This window comes from Paramormyrops kingsleyae, unplaced genomic scaffold (genome assembly GCF_048594095.1).
Source record: "Paramormyrops kingsleyae isolate MSU_618 unplaced genomic scaffold, PKINGS_0.4 ups79, whole genome shotgun sequence".
Classification (NCBI taxonomy): domain Eukaryota; kingdom Metazoa; phylum Chordata; class Actinopteri; order Osteoglossiformes; family Mormyridae; genus Paramormyrops; species Paramormyrops kingsleyae.
In genome coordinates, this window is record NW_027326017.1 from 133112 (window position 1) to 148284 (window position 15173).

A 15173-nucleotide genomic window follows, 5' to 3' on the forward strand; every position below is an offset into this window, starting at 1 on the left:
GGTGGCAGTAACAGCTCTTGTAAGCTTATTTAACTGTCACTGAATAGCAGAACAACAGAATTCCATGACATTGCGTGCCACTCATGGGTGTCAGGGAGCTGCTATCAATTTTCAGGACACTCCCGAAGCTTCTGGGAGATGTGGGATGTTTGCACATCAATACAAGCCTGATGCGTCACCCTCGGCCAATATTGCTGGCTAATATTTGAACTTTATCATCATTCAAAATTAGCAGTATCATAGCTAAAGACACAACTACTGAAATAATAGAGATGATTTTTAAATCTGATGCAGTTTGTTTGCAATAGCTTCACTAGTATTAGCATTAGCACTGACCATTGTTAAATCAAGTATGTCTGCTTGAGAAAGAAAAAGGGTATTGTTTCTAAGTATTGTGATAGCCATTAAACCCTTGACTGTAAGTCCATCAGTAAACAATAGACATTTTTCTGGTCTCTCCTGAGAATGGTTAGGAACTTCCTTGTCCTGGTAGATAGTGGAAAGCCGATCTTTTTTTAACCTTGTAAGCCAACATGAAATGCACTTAATTGAAGCTCCAGCTAAGAGAATCTTGACTCAACACTAAAAACACTCAAGATTCAAATAATTTCAGTGTGGTAGGCAGAACCAAATGCCAGACCATCTTGGGATGTTGTTTTGGCTTTAGGGAAACAAGCTTACTTGGGTTTTTATGCTAATTGTTACAATTATTATACTTTTCAGTTGATGAAGTCTGTATTCTTGTCTTCTAAGCTTACGGGTGCTGAGCAATTAGAAGCAGACATTACTACAACAGTGTTTAAGTGCTTGTAAGCAATCATACAAAACTTATAATTCTACAATTTATGTAGCAAAAATCATACTTCAGCAGTTCATGTTTAATATGCTGAAGTCTACAAGAGCAGTGTTCTGGAATTGGAAGTAGAAGCCTTTGGTGGGAGTGTTATTCCTTTGCCTACCATACACATGGTTTTTTTGTTCAGCAAACATTCTGTGATGCAGTTGTGCATCTGGGAAACATCTGAAGTGTGCGGCATTAAATCCTCCAGCGACACAGCGTGAGAAATATACAACAGTCAAGGGCACAGAGAGCAGAAGAAGCCCCGCCAGGGTACTCCACCCCACTCAAACAAAAACACAAGGCCAAGCAGTCAGTGAATCACCGCACCGGCACCATTTTCTTACAGATGACGGATGAGATAACATTACTTTTTCTTGCTTACGATTTTAGCTTTTTGACACATGCAGAGAGAGACTATAGCAAGAAAACACCACACTGACAACAACTTGCAAACTGCAAACCAAAATGAACACAAATTCATGGAAGGGCTGTCCCACTTCAGATTTTTGATGACTGAAGCCAGCAGAGCTTTTGAAAATCCCACAAGGACAAGTATGTACAGCACATATGGAAGCTGTCTGCATTTCCAAATGTCTGCAGCACATTATGCATTGGAGGAGTCAATTTCATCCTTCAAGGGTGGCTCAGGGCGCCACCATTATCATTACTGGGAACAGCTTGATTCAGCTTTAATTTTAATACAGTAAAATCCCATTATAGTGGACTCGCTTATAATGGAATATCATCTATAACGGATGAGGTCCGCTGGTCCCAGCCGTGCGCCTTTAAAAACATGCAGAAAAAGCATCGGATATAGCGGACTCGCATATAACAGAATTTCGCTTATAACGGAAAAACAACTTGGTCCCCAGGGCCACTTTTAGCTACAGTTTTGTTCGGCTATAACGGACATACAGACTCCACCTACAAGGCGTGTGGCATGCCGGTGATATCCAGTGCAGATACGTTGTTGAGATTATTAATAGTCACGCATCTGGTCAGGAAAAGTTGGATCACTACATGTACAATATAATAATCTATACCACAAGTGTGTCTGCTGGGGTGTGGCATGAGTAAATGGTGTCCTGTAGTTGTGTTCTGGGGATACAGCAACTCTGGATATAACGGACTTTGGATATAATGGACTGTTTTGCCAGGTCCCTTGAAGTCCGTTATAACAGGATTTTACTGTAATGAATAATTTCACCCTACAATTTCTGCCTGAAGCAGCAACGGGGTGAGTCAGATACATGTCAGCCACCCATTCTGTTATGCACTATACCTTTCTTAGTGTTGAAAGATGCAACTGCAATTCCTACGGGAAGGGAAGACAACTTCCAAATTCAAATTTTTAGAACTTGGAATTTTTTTAATTCTAAAATTCCACTTTCATGCATATTTTAAAGTCAAGAGAGAAAATTACCAGGTAAAATTAAATCCTTTCCTAAAAGGTGAAGAGATTGCAGGTGTGTGATGGACCCAGGAATTAGAGATGTACAGCCCAGTGCTGTTGTCAAGCTGATTGCAGGAGGGGCATAGTAATTATCCATGATGGTCACAGAGGAACCACAGGATGCTGTCAGCAGCACTTAGCCTTACGATCTGCTCTGCTCACTGAAATGCAGACTGCAGGAACATCGACTTCTCAGTCTTTGTTACTCCTCACACTAAAATAATTGCTTCCAAATTAATTACCATTAACACACCCTTTCTTAATCAAAGTCATGCTTGCTTAAGAAAAGCACAGCACAAAGTTTGGAAAGTTGCAGCACAATCTGAAAATCTGGGTTAAAAAAATCTCTCCTTTCTCCATGATGGCACTCCCAAAGCAGCCAGTCATGAAACAACCTTCGAAGGCTGCACTGTAGAAACACACAGCCACTGCTCCTGATCTTCTCATGTAAGAGTACCTTGAAAGACCTATGATAGAGACTCAATCTCTTCAATGCCCAAGCTCTCCTCGCACTGATTCTGATTCTGGATGCCCAGATTCGCAAACATCCCAGGAGCCATCCAAGGCATAAAAGAATTATTGTATATATTTGGTTCAAAACATTCAGAAAAAGTTATTCTATTTTTATGCTTAAGGCCATACAGCAAGAGAGCAAAGCAGGTACTGGTGCCTTCTTCTAGGTCCAGGACCAACATTATATTAAAGTGGTAAAACTAAAAAAAAAAATTCAAGCACATGAGTTTCCAGGGAAATTGCATGCTGAAAGCTGAAGAAAAAGAAAATCACCTAACTATTTCTAAAGCATCACTGTTATGAAGTGCACAGTTAAAAGCCATCTGGTTTGAGCTAGAACTGGAAGAAATGGTGGGTGGGCGATGATTGAGACTGTATCCTTTAATGCACTGTATGTGTAACACAGGATGGGATGGCGCCAATATGTCCTTTCTGCTCGCCCATGTCTACGACAGGAGAGGAAATGGCAAACAGGGAGGGTCTCTGCCTATTACAATCATTAAGACCTTGCTCATACTTCAGCTGTAAAGCCAATGTAACTGCCTTGGTTTCCATATCCAACAGGAGCAGTCAAGTCGATTCAATTACGATTATTGAGGGAACAATTTGATGCATTGGAAGTCTTTCAATTATATCACAATTTGATTGATCAATTTTGGATTACCTAAATACAAACTTAATTTAACTTAAATTTTACAAATATTATCATTCATTAGAAACTATTACTGGAATACAAAGAAGGTTGGTGTCTTGATTTTTAAAGAATTTTGGTTGATACCGATATGTTGCGCATCTCCAAGGCTAACATTACTTGTACTTTGTTAGCTAGCTCCGGGTCTTGACCATTGCTACTGTAGCTTGCAATAAGAACAAATTTTTGCTACAAAACAGAGGTGTCGCCAAAAGCAACATATCATCAAAATGATCTTAAGCATTAGATAGTCTTCTGCACTACAAAGCACAGGTCATCATAAAGGTCTGCTTCTACTGCACAACAAACCTTTAACTGTACATGGAGTCATATGGATTAAAGGTTCTGCATGTGCTGATAGACGTAGAAATTTTACACAACATTTCGATCTCTAACAGTGAGTGTCTCTCCTTCCACAGTTCACAGTGATGGGAGACTTTCTTCACACACATCATTAGGCTCACACACATAGTCTAGGGTCACTGTATTGTGATGCAGACAGGGGCTGAACCTACAGTGTCTTGTCTTTTTGGCAGGATCATGGAACGCAACAATGGATGAGAGCAGCACAGGAATGGGGCCAAGGCTGAACCCCACCCTGAGTTACAGTAGTCACCATGGAGACAGGAACAGGACACTTCTATACATGGGCACTCAAGCGATGTGGGAAGAGTGAGAACATATAAGTGATAACAATTATAAATCACACATTTAACCAATACATTCAATATGCTTCATGAGATACTGTATAACTGATGTAATATTTAAGAAAGCCTCCCTAAACGAAAACTATAAAGGAGGACCTCTCCATGTCTGGTGTTATGATTCCAAACCATTAGTCAACATTAGTCTGAATCTCAAAGAAAGCCAACTGTGACCTTGCAAATGCGTGAAACAGACCAGCATGAGAATGTGTGTGTGCCTGTCTGTGAAATGAGTGGTCCAGACCAGTGTACAAGCCTCCACACCTGCCACTATCAACTCAAGTGCCTTCCTGAGCAGATTCACAGGGTGGCTTGAACATTCCACTAAGAAAACCTTGACAAAACTGATGAAACCCACAGCACCGATTAGCGGAGAAATGTGTTTCAAAGGAGGAAATTTCTGTCCAAGTCACTGTCAAGGAAAAAGGGCATAAGTCCTGGACAGCCTTCCTGTGATTGTGAAAAAATCACCGGCTTGGATTATATTTACTTTACTAGTAATTACTTAAGGATAGAGGACTAAGAGAATGCAGGAAATGGATTCGGAAAAAATAATAATCTATAAAAAAAAAAAGACAAAACGACATTCCTCATTTGTATTCATATATTGTTTTTTCCCTGTTTTAGTGATTTTCACTTATAAGTTAAGACTAAGAGTGAAAAATGCGCACAGTCCACACACACAGTCCACATTCACTGTGTGCAGAATTATTAGGCAAGTGTGTATTTCACTTGTATCTTCTCAAACGACCAATACTTTGAGTCCAGATGAATCTCTAATTCAGAATTAACTGTTTAAAAACAGTAAAATGTTCAGTATTTGGACTGGCAGTTTCGATTGTTTTCCTGTGAATTTGCTCTTTCCCATTTTACGTGTTTTTTTGCAGCATGTGTTTCGGATAAAAACAGGAAAACATAAACACTTTCCTGTGCAGAATTATTAAGCGAATTATTATTACTATTAAAATGGGCCAAAGAGGACCTTACATAGAGCAGGAAAAAAAAAAATAAAATACCAGAGGGATGCAAAACAATTGAAACTGTCAGACTTTTGAAATGTGATCATTGTACAAGAAAGCTTTTTGTTGCCCACAGCCAAAGAGGACTGAAGAGGCTTGTAGAGAGAAGATAACTAGAGATGCACCGATACCAATATTCGGATCGGTATCGGCGCCGATCCAGACCTATTTAACGGATCGGGTATCGGCCATGCATGACCAATCCACATCCTATACTTACTTATTTAGTTTTTGGCAATCAATTGCAGGACAGCTCTTTCCCATTTTAATAATGACAACAACCAAAAACAGCTGATCACATGGGGATCCCACACGAGGATAACAAGGGGGCATGGCACACGGAAGGAGCGGACGATCGGGGCATGACAGGGGTAATGTTGGGATAATATCTTTATCGTTTTGGAAGCCATTAAGAAAAAAATGCTCTTCTTGTTTTATCCTGTTCATTTTTTTGTTTCAACAAACAAAAAAAAAAACATATTTAGGTGTATTTTTGGGGGGCCGGGAACCAATTAATTGGTTTTCCATAAAATGATCTCCAGGAATAGTACTTGCCTAATAATTCTGCACACAGTGTACTCATTTCTTAATAGGGACTCTCCATTCATTTCTATGGGCATAACACTAATCCCATAATTGACAACCTTGACCGCTGCTCAGCCCTAACCTTAACCATAAATCAACAAACAAAATACAAGACTTTCAGCATTTTTAGTTTTTTAATTTCATTCAAAGATTTCTATAAAACCGAGCTTATCTTTGTGGGGATTGAAAAAATCACATTATAGGGAAATCTGGTACCCACAATGTAATATATACATGATCACTGACACAGACATACAGACAGACCACTGCTGCCATAATCACTGCAGCATACAACAAGTGGGTTGAATCGCAGGCACTGATAAAGGAACATGCTGTCTGCTCAAACAAGCAAAGGCACATGCGGCAGTAGCAGCGGTAGTGGGCAAACACCAAGGAAAGCAGCTAAGAATTCCTAGGTAAGCACAGGTGTGATGGACTGTGTGTGGCCGGAGCCGTGGCACCTCCACACAACTTCCTATCGCTGCTCTGACAGGACAGACTAGGGTATGACGCCTTGCAGCCAGTCACCCCCTTTGTTTAGAATTGGCAATAAAACCACAGCAAATCTGACAGCAAGATGCAAAAAAGTCCAGTGGCCAGCGGCAGCAGCTTGGAGGAGCCTGTAGGAGCACAGGGTCTGCTGCCTCAGGAGGACAAAGCCTGACTTCTTGGCTTCAGGAAGGGCTGTGGATGAGTTATGGGCAAAGCTGTACTGTGGCCCAACCAGCTTGGGCGACCTGCGAAGGGCGGGGCCACAGGAAGCGTGGCGTATCTGGTTTATCGGACCACATGGCTTTTCAGACCCATAAATCCACAAGCTCTCTCTGTTCCAGCAAGTGATGTCATCATTAGGGTTTTGGCAGTCTCGTCACGAAGAAGGTTTCTCAGCTGCGGGCAAATAAAACTAAATTAACCAAAGCTAACTCCATTTCAACAGCTCCATGGGAAGAAAGAAGATGAGATGGTGACTCCCCTCATGGCCAAGGGCAGAGGCATTGTGTCCAAATGGTTGTGTATGAATAGCAAGCCTACGTAAACCACAACTAATAAACCACATGAGAAAATATCCAAGCTGTCAGCTTCACTTTGGATACCAGCTATATAAAGAAAGAATCAGCTGTCTTTTCAGTTTAACCAGGAAGTATTACACTTCAGGCTGGAAATGGAGCTTGGTCAGGGACCTGGCAGTGACAGTATGTCCAGCATTTCACTATACTACAGTCAGCTAAAACTGGTTTTACTGTATAACGTGACAGCAGCTCACATCATTTTTTATCATCTTCCATTTGTCTTTCTCTTACATTAACTACTAGAATACGTTTCAATAATAAAGTGGCTGAAACTTCTGGCACTAAAACTTTCTTCTTTCAGATCCAGAGGACTGAAGCACTCAAGCCAGGGGTCAAATGGATAGAAGCAGCTTCCTACCATTGAAGGCCCAATAAGCAGCAGTGACGGGGCAGCAAGGAGCCTGCCCCCTGGAGGAACCTTCCCCCAAATGCCTCAGAGAGCCCACTTCTAGGAACGCAGTTTCATCTTTCCCTGTTTCCTGCCATTGTTCTCTTTTGAGCTGAAACAGCTCATCCAGGGATGTGGGAAAAGGTGGGATGTTATAGAATTCAGTTTCCTGCCTGTCTGTGGGCGTGCAGCCAGATATCACAGAGCCTGCCAGTGAACCCTGACCCCTGAAATGGTGCTCGTGCAACAACATTCTCAGCCTCATACACTTTGTCCATTTCTCACACCAGCATGAGCAGAAAGTCAGATGGTATAAAATGCCTACAATCAGGATGGAAAAGCAGCTGTACGCAGCAAGCAGCAAACAGAGAATGACAAGGTTTCACTTGAGAATGACTAAAGAAAGCCTGTGCTGCTACAGTATGTTGGCAATAAAAACACAGGCAATCTGACAGCGAGATGCAAAAAAGTCCAGTGGCCAGTGGCAGCAGCTCGGAGGAGCCTGTAGGAGCCTCTGCACAGTGAGTTTCAGTTTCTTCCCTCTGGACGAAGGTTTAAAAAAGATTTAAAGACAGCTTTGTTCCAGCAGCCATAACTCATAACGTTTTTTAATCTGTTTTGTTGTCAGTTGTTCCAATGTTGAAGTGTGTATGTAGGATGTATGACTCATGACTGCGCCCCAAATCTACCTATGGGTACAAATAAAGTAACATGAACCTGAACCTGTTGCCCTCATCATACCCAAGGCCACTAAGGTAAACTTGCTTTATGATCTGTTTTCGATATAACCCCAGAAGTGTGAAGCAACAGTCCTACCTGCTGACCCACCGATTTTCTTTTGTTGTCTAAGCAAAACTAACAAATGGACAGTGGAAATAATAATAGTACATAGTAGGTGTCACGCCCTGCTCCGTCCGATCCTAATGTGTGCCACGCCCACCTCGTTACCTCGTGTTCATCCCTGATTGTTCTCACCTGTTGCCTGTTCCGTTTCCCTGCTTCCCGGATCGCCTCCCCAGCGAACGTGACAGTAGGGATGTAACAATACCAAAAACTCATGGTATGATAATATAATGATAAAAGGTTCACGATATGATAATTATCATGATAATTAATGATCAACATATTTATTTATATCAAATTAGTTATTCCTTTTAACATAAAGTGCTTCTGCTTTTCTTCATTAGTGAAATACTCAGCTATGACCTTAACCATTTCCCAGAACGTAGCAGTAATTGTCCTTTGCAATGAATGACTGAACAATGCAGCAAAAACAAGCAGTCAGTAGTTCCTACAGTATATTAATTATTATTGCAGCAGCTGGATCTTTTAATCAAAACACAATCTGTAATGGGTCGTATTAAGTTGACGTCATTGTCCAAGGTACACATAAATGAAAACGAGGCGGTGGCCATTTTACCGGGGTGCGAGTGACATCTAAGTTTCTTCTGTATACCTTCGGATCGTACAAATCAAGGCAAAGAGACAGAAGAGCTGCCGGAAAGGCTACAGAATACTTGGCCAAGATCCATCGATCAAAAGAACTTTAATGACGATACTGTCAAAAAGTGGCATGTTCTGTGTTCTGAGAATGGACAGTATTTCAGTTAAATTCATTAAAAATGTGTATTCATTTCCTTTTGCAAATTTTTTAATTTGTATTTTGCTGGATGGAAAAAATCAGATGTAGGCTAATTTGTAACAAAATAGATTGAGAGATTGTATTCTGTGTATTTATAGTACTTAATAAAATGCCATTTTAAGAACTTTCATCACTAGGCTTATAGACTTTTAAATACAGCCTATCGCCATCCTTCGCATTATTCCAAGGAAAGAAGCTGCTTTGGTGATCGGCTCAAATTACCTATTAGTATATGCAGTAAAATAGGCATATATTGCTGACAGAATGTCAGTATAAGACGATTAGCAAACAGCAGTACTGTACTCTAGAACTTGTAAATGAACTCGCTAGCCTCCTAAGGCTAGTGGCATTCTAAATTAAGTTAATTTCAACAGACATGCTGAGGCAGTGGCATCTTGTGGTTTGTCATATATGGAAACCTTCATTAGCGATAAATCAGGCTAGCTAGTTTTGTTCCTAAGGACAAAGTTAATTTCTATCATCTAAACGTGGGAGTTTTATAGCCACTGAGCTTGTGTAAAATGGAGAACCGACTGGTGAACTTAACGTTGCATATCATCTGCGTCGCAGTCGCTGGTCCTGTTTGTATTTTTTGAGTGTATATCTAAATAACAGTTTCTTTGAGTTTATGTTCGACACCCTACTGAAAGACAAAGCTGGGAATTCACGCATTATGATAATTTAAGAAAGTGTTACTGCGCCTCATTGCGCCTGCATTTACACTTTATGGTTAATTGTGTGGTAAATTACTTCCTTCAAATGATACGAAGAAATGCCTCAGTCCCATTTGCCTGAACAAAATACAGCTTTTCATAGTCCTGAGCACTCGCTATACATTCAGTTTATATGAAACTTTCTTTAACATTGAAAAGAAATATCCGCATTGAGAGGAGCCAGATGAGGTGGCTCGGGCATCTGCTTAGGATGCCTCCTGAACGCCTCCCTGGTGATGTCTCTCAGCTGACCTGGGAGCGCCTAGGGATTCCCCCGGAGGAGCTGGATGAAATGGCCGGGGAGAGGGAAGTCTGGGTTCCCTGCTGAGACTGCTGCCCCCGTGACCCGACCTCAGATCCAGCGGAAGATAATGGATTGATGGATGGATGGATGAAAAGAAATACAGAACTTTATGTAACTGTGTGACGCACATCTCCGACATTCCCTGGTAAAATGGCTGCTACGCACAAATCGTGACGTAATACGCATGTAGTTTAATATAATCCATTCCGAAGTAGTGTTTTCTGCTATTTTTCAGCTGGGTCTGTTTTCACCACGTGAAATATAGGCCACGCCCATACATACTAACATGCTAAATAATGCGTGAAAATGGTGCATGTGTGACACTTATGACCCTATTTTGGGTCCACTTAGTAGTTCTACTGGCCAGTTCTAGGTTTGATAGGAGTGGTGCGGGAAAAGATAATGACACCTCAAAATTTAGGACACCTTTACCTTTAGTAAACATTAATTGTATAACATAAAGAATCATGAATACATTTATATACATTTCCATTTAAGTGGAAAAAAGTAAATCTACCTCTTTATAAGGTATGGATTCAGATATTGTTTGTTTTGGGTTCTGAGTCCAGTGGTTAAATCAGTTATTCATAGTTAATCCTAAGTCTAAATCTAGTCATATCCTAGTTCAGTTTTGCTCATTTTTGACTACGCACAGATCATATAAAATAATTATTTTAATACGTCCATATTTAAATAATCTATCCAGTATCTTTAGCACCTATTTATCTTTCCTTTAAATCAGTAACCTCCCCCCCCACATATGAAACTCAAAATTCAACACGTATAAAAAGAAAAAACAAAATCACATTGTATACCATTCAGGCATAACACTATCCAAGCGTTGATATACCGTTCAATTCAGGCATAACAGTGCCCAAAGTTTAATATACAGTTCAGTTCAGTCCATCATATCCTAACTGCACACGTTGTAAGAAATTCAAAGTTCCCTCTACTCATCCTTCACCGTTGCTCCATGGGTCTAGCTCACCATCCTGATATGAACTCCGTTCAGTGGGTCCCTGTTCGACAAAGCACATGCAGGAATATCTCTTCCAAATCTTCTGTAGTGCAGAAAAAAACTATTTATTGTGGTTTAAAACATTTCTTCCATCTTCCTTTTCCTTTAGTTAATGTAAAAAATCTTCTTACACCAATTAAGCTGTAAAATCAAGTTTTCTTTTTTTACCATATTCTAAATCCTATGGCACCCTGCTGTTAACACTCGCTACAGCCAGCCTCAACCGCTTCTGAAAAAAAAAAACCACACTCTCCACGTTACGTCGTGATATCACCTCACAATCTGCATACAATTGTCTTTTTTCTTAAAGCGATAAATTATCTTTTTGTTAATATACTGTAAATGTGTTTTGTTTCTGTTTGGCCAATTTATAAATTATTGTTGTAATAGTAATTGATTTAATGACCTATTGTCATGTGGGTTACAGAAGGCCAATACAACACAAAGCATTCATTAATGTAATATGTATTTTCTGAGACGGAGCTTATACGAGGGAAATAACCACGTGATATGGCGATTGATATCGTAACAGTTCGACAGTTACGTTTTTCGTTACATCCCTAGTACATAGTATATATTATCACCAGTTCATCTTATCTTGAGTGAATTATTTTCAGTCCTTCACCTGTGTTTGACACAAAAACTTTGATATGAAAATTCATATCTTGGGTATTTAGTCTCACTAGAGGTGCAAGCTAATAGGCATTTATGAAAGGTTAGGGAAACAGATCAGAGCAGATAAAACATGCAGAAAAGGGTGAGGTGTTAAATATGGGAGAAAGGAAAATATAGAAAACAAAGGAAAGACAGCCATGGTTCAAAGGGCAGCTGTCATCTTCAACTTAAAGGGCGTCTTGGCTGAGTGGCCATTCCTCCCATTCCACAGGAGGGAGGGGCAGGCAGAGGCTCAGCACAGCGTCCTGGAGGACCTTGAGGGGCAGGAAGGATAAGGAGTAGCTGGAAGAAGAAAAAAAAAAGAGAGAGAGAGAGAGGCATTTACCAAGGCAAGAAGCTCTCACAGAGAAACAGACCACCGCCTCACACCAGCAGAAGACCAGAGCCACCACAAGGGTCACTTAAAGACTATGCGCCACACAGTGATGGCTGCAGGAACTGCAACTAACCTGTGGATGAATATGTTTCCACAGAAGGGACATATGCTGATATATGATCATAAGCCAGAAAACAGTAAAAAGCAGCCCCCACTTGCACTTTCACAGAGAAGGAATAGCCAGTGCCACTGTCTGGCAAAGTGAACAGTCCCAAACAAAACCCAGGAAAACACATGGAGACTTCCTGAAACAAGACAATAAATCTGTCTGCTTGCCTTAATGAGGTTAAAGGCCCATTTGCCTTGCACTATAAAGGACCTAACACCATTGATCTCCGATTAGCTCCATGGTAACGAGCAGCAGAACACTGTCTGAAAAACCAGGGCATTTGGCATAAGAACATGATAAATACCTATAAAATTGGCATTTTGTCAGAGACAAGCCACATTGATGAGCATCCGTCCAACATCCAAGCACTTATCCAACATAATGTCATGGGGGGCCTGGAGGCCATCCCAGGCAGCATGTTGGCAGCAGCAGAACACCCTACACAGGATGCCAGCACTGATAAATATCTGTCTTTAATAAATGTCACCCAGCACATGAAACAAAAACAGAAGCTAAATCCCAGTGCTTTCCAGACACATGCTCTGCAGGCAACTTCCTCAACACATCATCACTGGGAAGGCAGGGGTGAAGTTCACACCTCAACCCTCCCTTAGTTAGCACCTTTGATGAGTCCAGCCTATTTCTACAGCCTTCTGGTAGATGCTGCACCAGACAAATAGGGACAACAGCTGTATGGAGTAGATTGCTCATTGCTGCCGGCTACGCAAAGCATTTCCTTCCAGGCTCCCGAAGGCACCACAGGTGCATCCACTCTAGGTGAAAACACTGGCATTCCTGCCAAATTATGTAAAGAAATGCCACTAAATATACAGGTAGATAACAGTCAAGGCAGCAGTAAACTGCATTGTCAAAAGTTTCACAAGCATCCCTCATGTGGAAGGTCTATTTTAGTAGCCTGCAGGCTTCCTGGGGCATCTTCATTCCTCATGCTCTTTCACAACCATCTCCAGAAGATTCTCATTTTCCACTTCAGAGCCAATCACTGTTTGTGTTTAACATCAAAGTAACTTTCGCGACCAACTCAAAAAATAAAGAGAAGAAAGAAAATGAGTCATGAATCACTGCAATAATCACTTTTTAAGAGCTAATTTTCAGGGCTTGTCCCTAGAAAATAAATAACCATGTAACATCTGAAAACAAGGCCATGAAGTTATTAGAGAAGGCTATGTGGATGGGTTTACAACGTTGCTCCATGACCTTCCAAAGTACACTATATGAACAAAGGTATTGGGACACCTGGCCATTTTAGCTGCAGGAACTTTTATGACATCCTATTCTAAATTCACAGGCATCAATATGGATTTGGTCCCCCCCATTGCAGCTATAACAGCTTCCGCTCTCCTGGAAAGGTTTTCCACAAGTTTATGGAGTGTGTCTGCTGGAATTTGTTTCATCCAGAAGAACATTTATGAGATCAGGCACTGATGTTGGATTTGAAGGCCTGGCTCACAATTTCCATTATAGTTCATCCCGAAGGTGTTAGATGGATTGAGGTCAGGGCTCAGTGTAGGCTAGTCAAGTTCTGTTCTTTGACATCAAACTCACCCAGTGTTATCCAAGTATCTCCCAAAACCAGATTCATGAATCAGTCTACCAGACAGAGAATCATGACTTATCACTCCATAGAACATGTTTCCATTCCAGAGTTCAGTGGCAGTGTGCTTTACTACTCCATCTGACGCTTGGCATTACCCTTGATGGTGTGAGGCTTGCATACAGCTGTTCAGCTGTAGAAGTCCATTCCATGAAGCTCCCGGAACACAGTTTTTATGCTGGGGTTAAGGCCAGAGGAAGTTTGGAACTCTGCAGTTATTGAGTCAACAGAGCATTGGCAAAACTATGTGCCTCAGCACTCAGCAACCCCATTCTGTTACTTTATGTGTTCTACCACTTCTTGGCTGAGTTTCTGTTGTTCTTAAATGCTTCCACTTCACAATAATTCCACTTACAATTGACCATGGAATATCTAGCAGGGAAAAGATTAAAAGGTACTAATGACAGTACCATGCTTGAATTCACTTAGTTCTTCAGAATTAATTTCTTTAACAAATGTTTGTAAACCTGACTGCATGGCTTGGTACTTGATTTTATACACTTGTGGCAATAGGTCTGAATGAAAAACCTGAATTCAGTGATTGAGAGGTGTGTCCCAATACTTTTATCCATATAGTGTACCACAGATAGAAAGATTTCTGTCCAAAAGAAGAGAGATGGACTGATAAACGGCTAGTGCATGCTCACCACAGTGGCTTTCCTGTGACCAAGCTAGCAGGATGTACCTGGACAGCACATGGACAGCCACTGGCCCCGTTTTAACCAGGCATAGAGCTTCAAAGAAAACAAGCAAACAAAGGGCAAACAGTGCAGACAGGAGAAAATGAAAGTCTGGGAGTGCTTCCCATTTTTGGACTCATCTGCTGTTGTTTCAACATTGATCTGGAGGACAGGCCACACTGTGGGGTAGATTCTACAAAGTTCAGGAAATGAGGCCAGGGGAAAAAGAGGAAATGTTCACCCGAAACACAAACAACAAAACATTGATTTTTTTTTAAAGGGGAAGGATAGTAGAAAGTAGCACTGGGTGATGCCTACAAAAATATGTGATATTTTAATTTGAAAATATTGGAAGAAATGATAATATTGAGTTGCCCTACCCCCCACCCTGCTATAGACATGCAGACACACTGAAACACACCCATACAAGCAAACATGCCAAGCGAGGCATTTTATTTTGTTTAATTTCTGGCCAAAACAATCAATTGGCGGGCTAATTTTAAAATCGAATTTTAAAATATGTTGTGGGCCATCTAAGACTGTGGTTCACAAATTTTTTACATTGTGTACCAAAGTATTTCACTCTCCATGTACCACTGGTGAAGAATCTGTTGGGTGCGGGGTAGGGGGTTGAGGGGGCTGGGAGATGGCTGGTGCTGCCATTTACACCAGAAACCAATTCCAATCTTCAATGGTTTAAAACGTTACTTTTGTAGTTGATAGTCCAGTATTAAGACTCTTAATACATTCCTAAGAATACTTATAAATATTCATCAC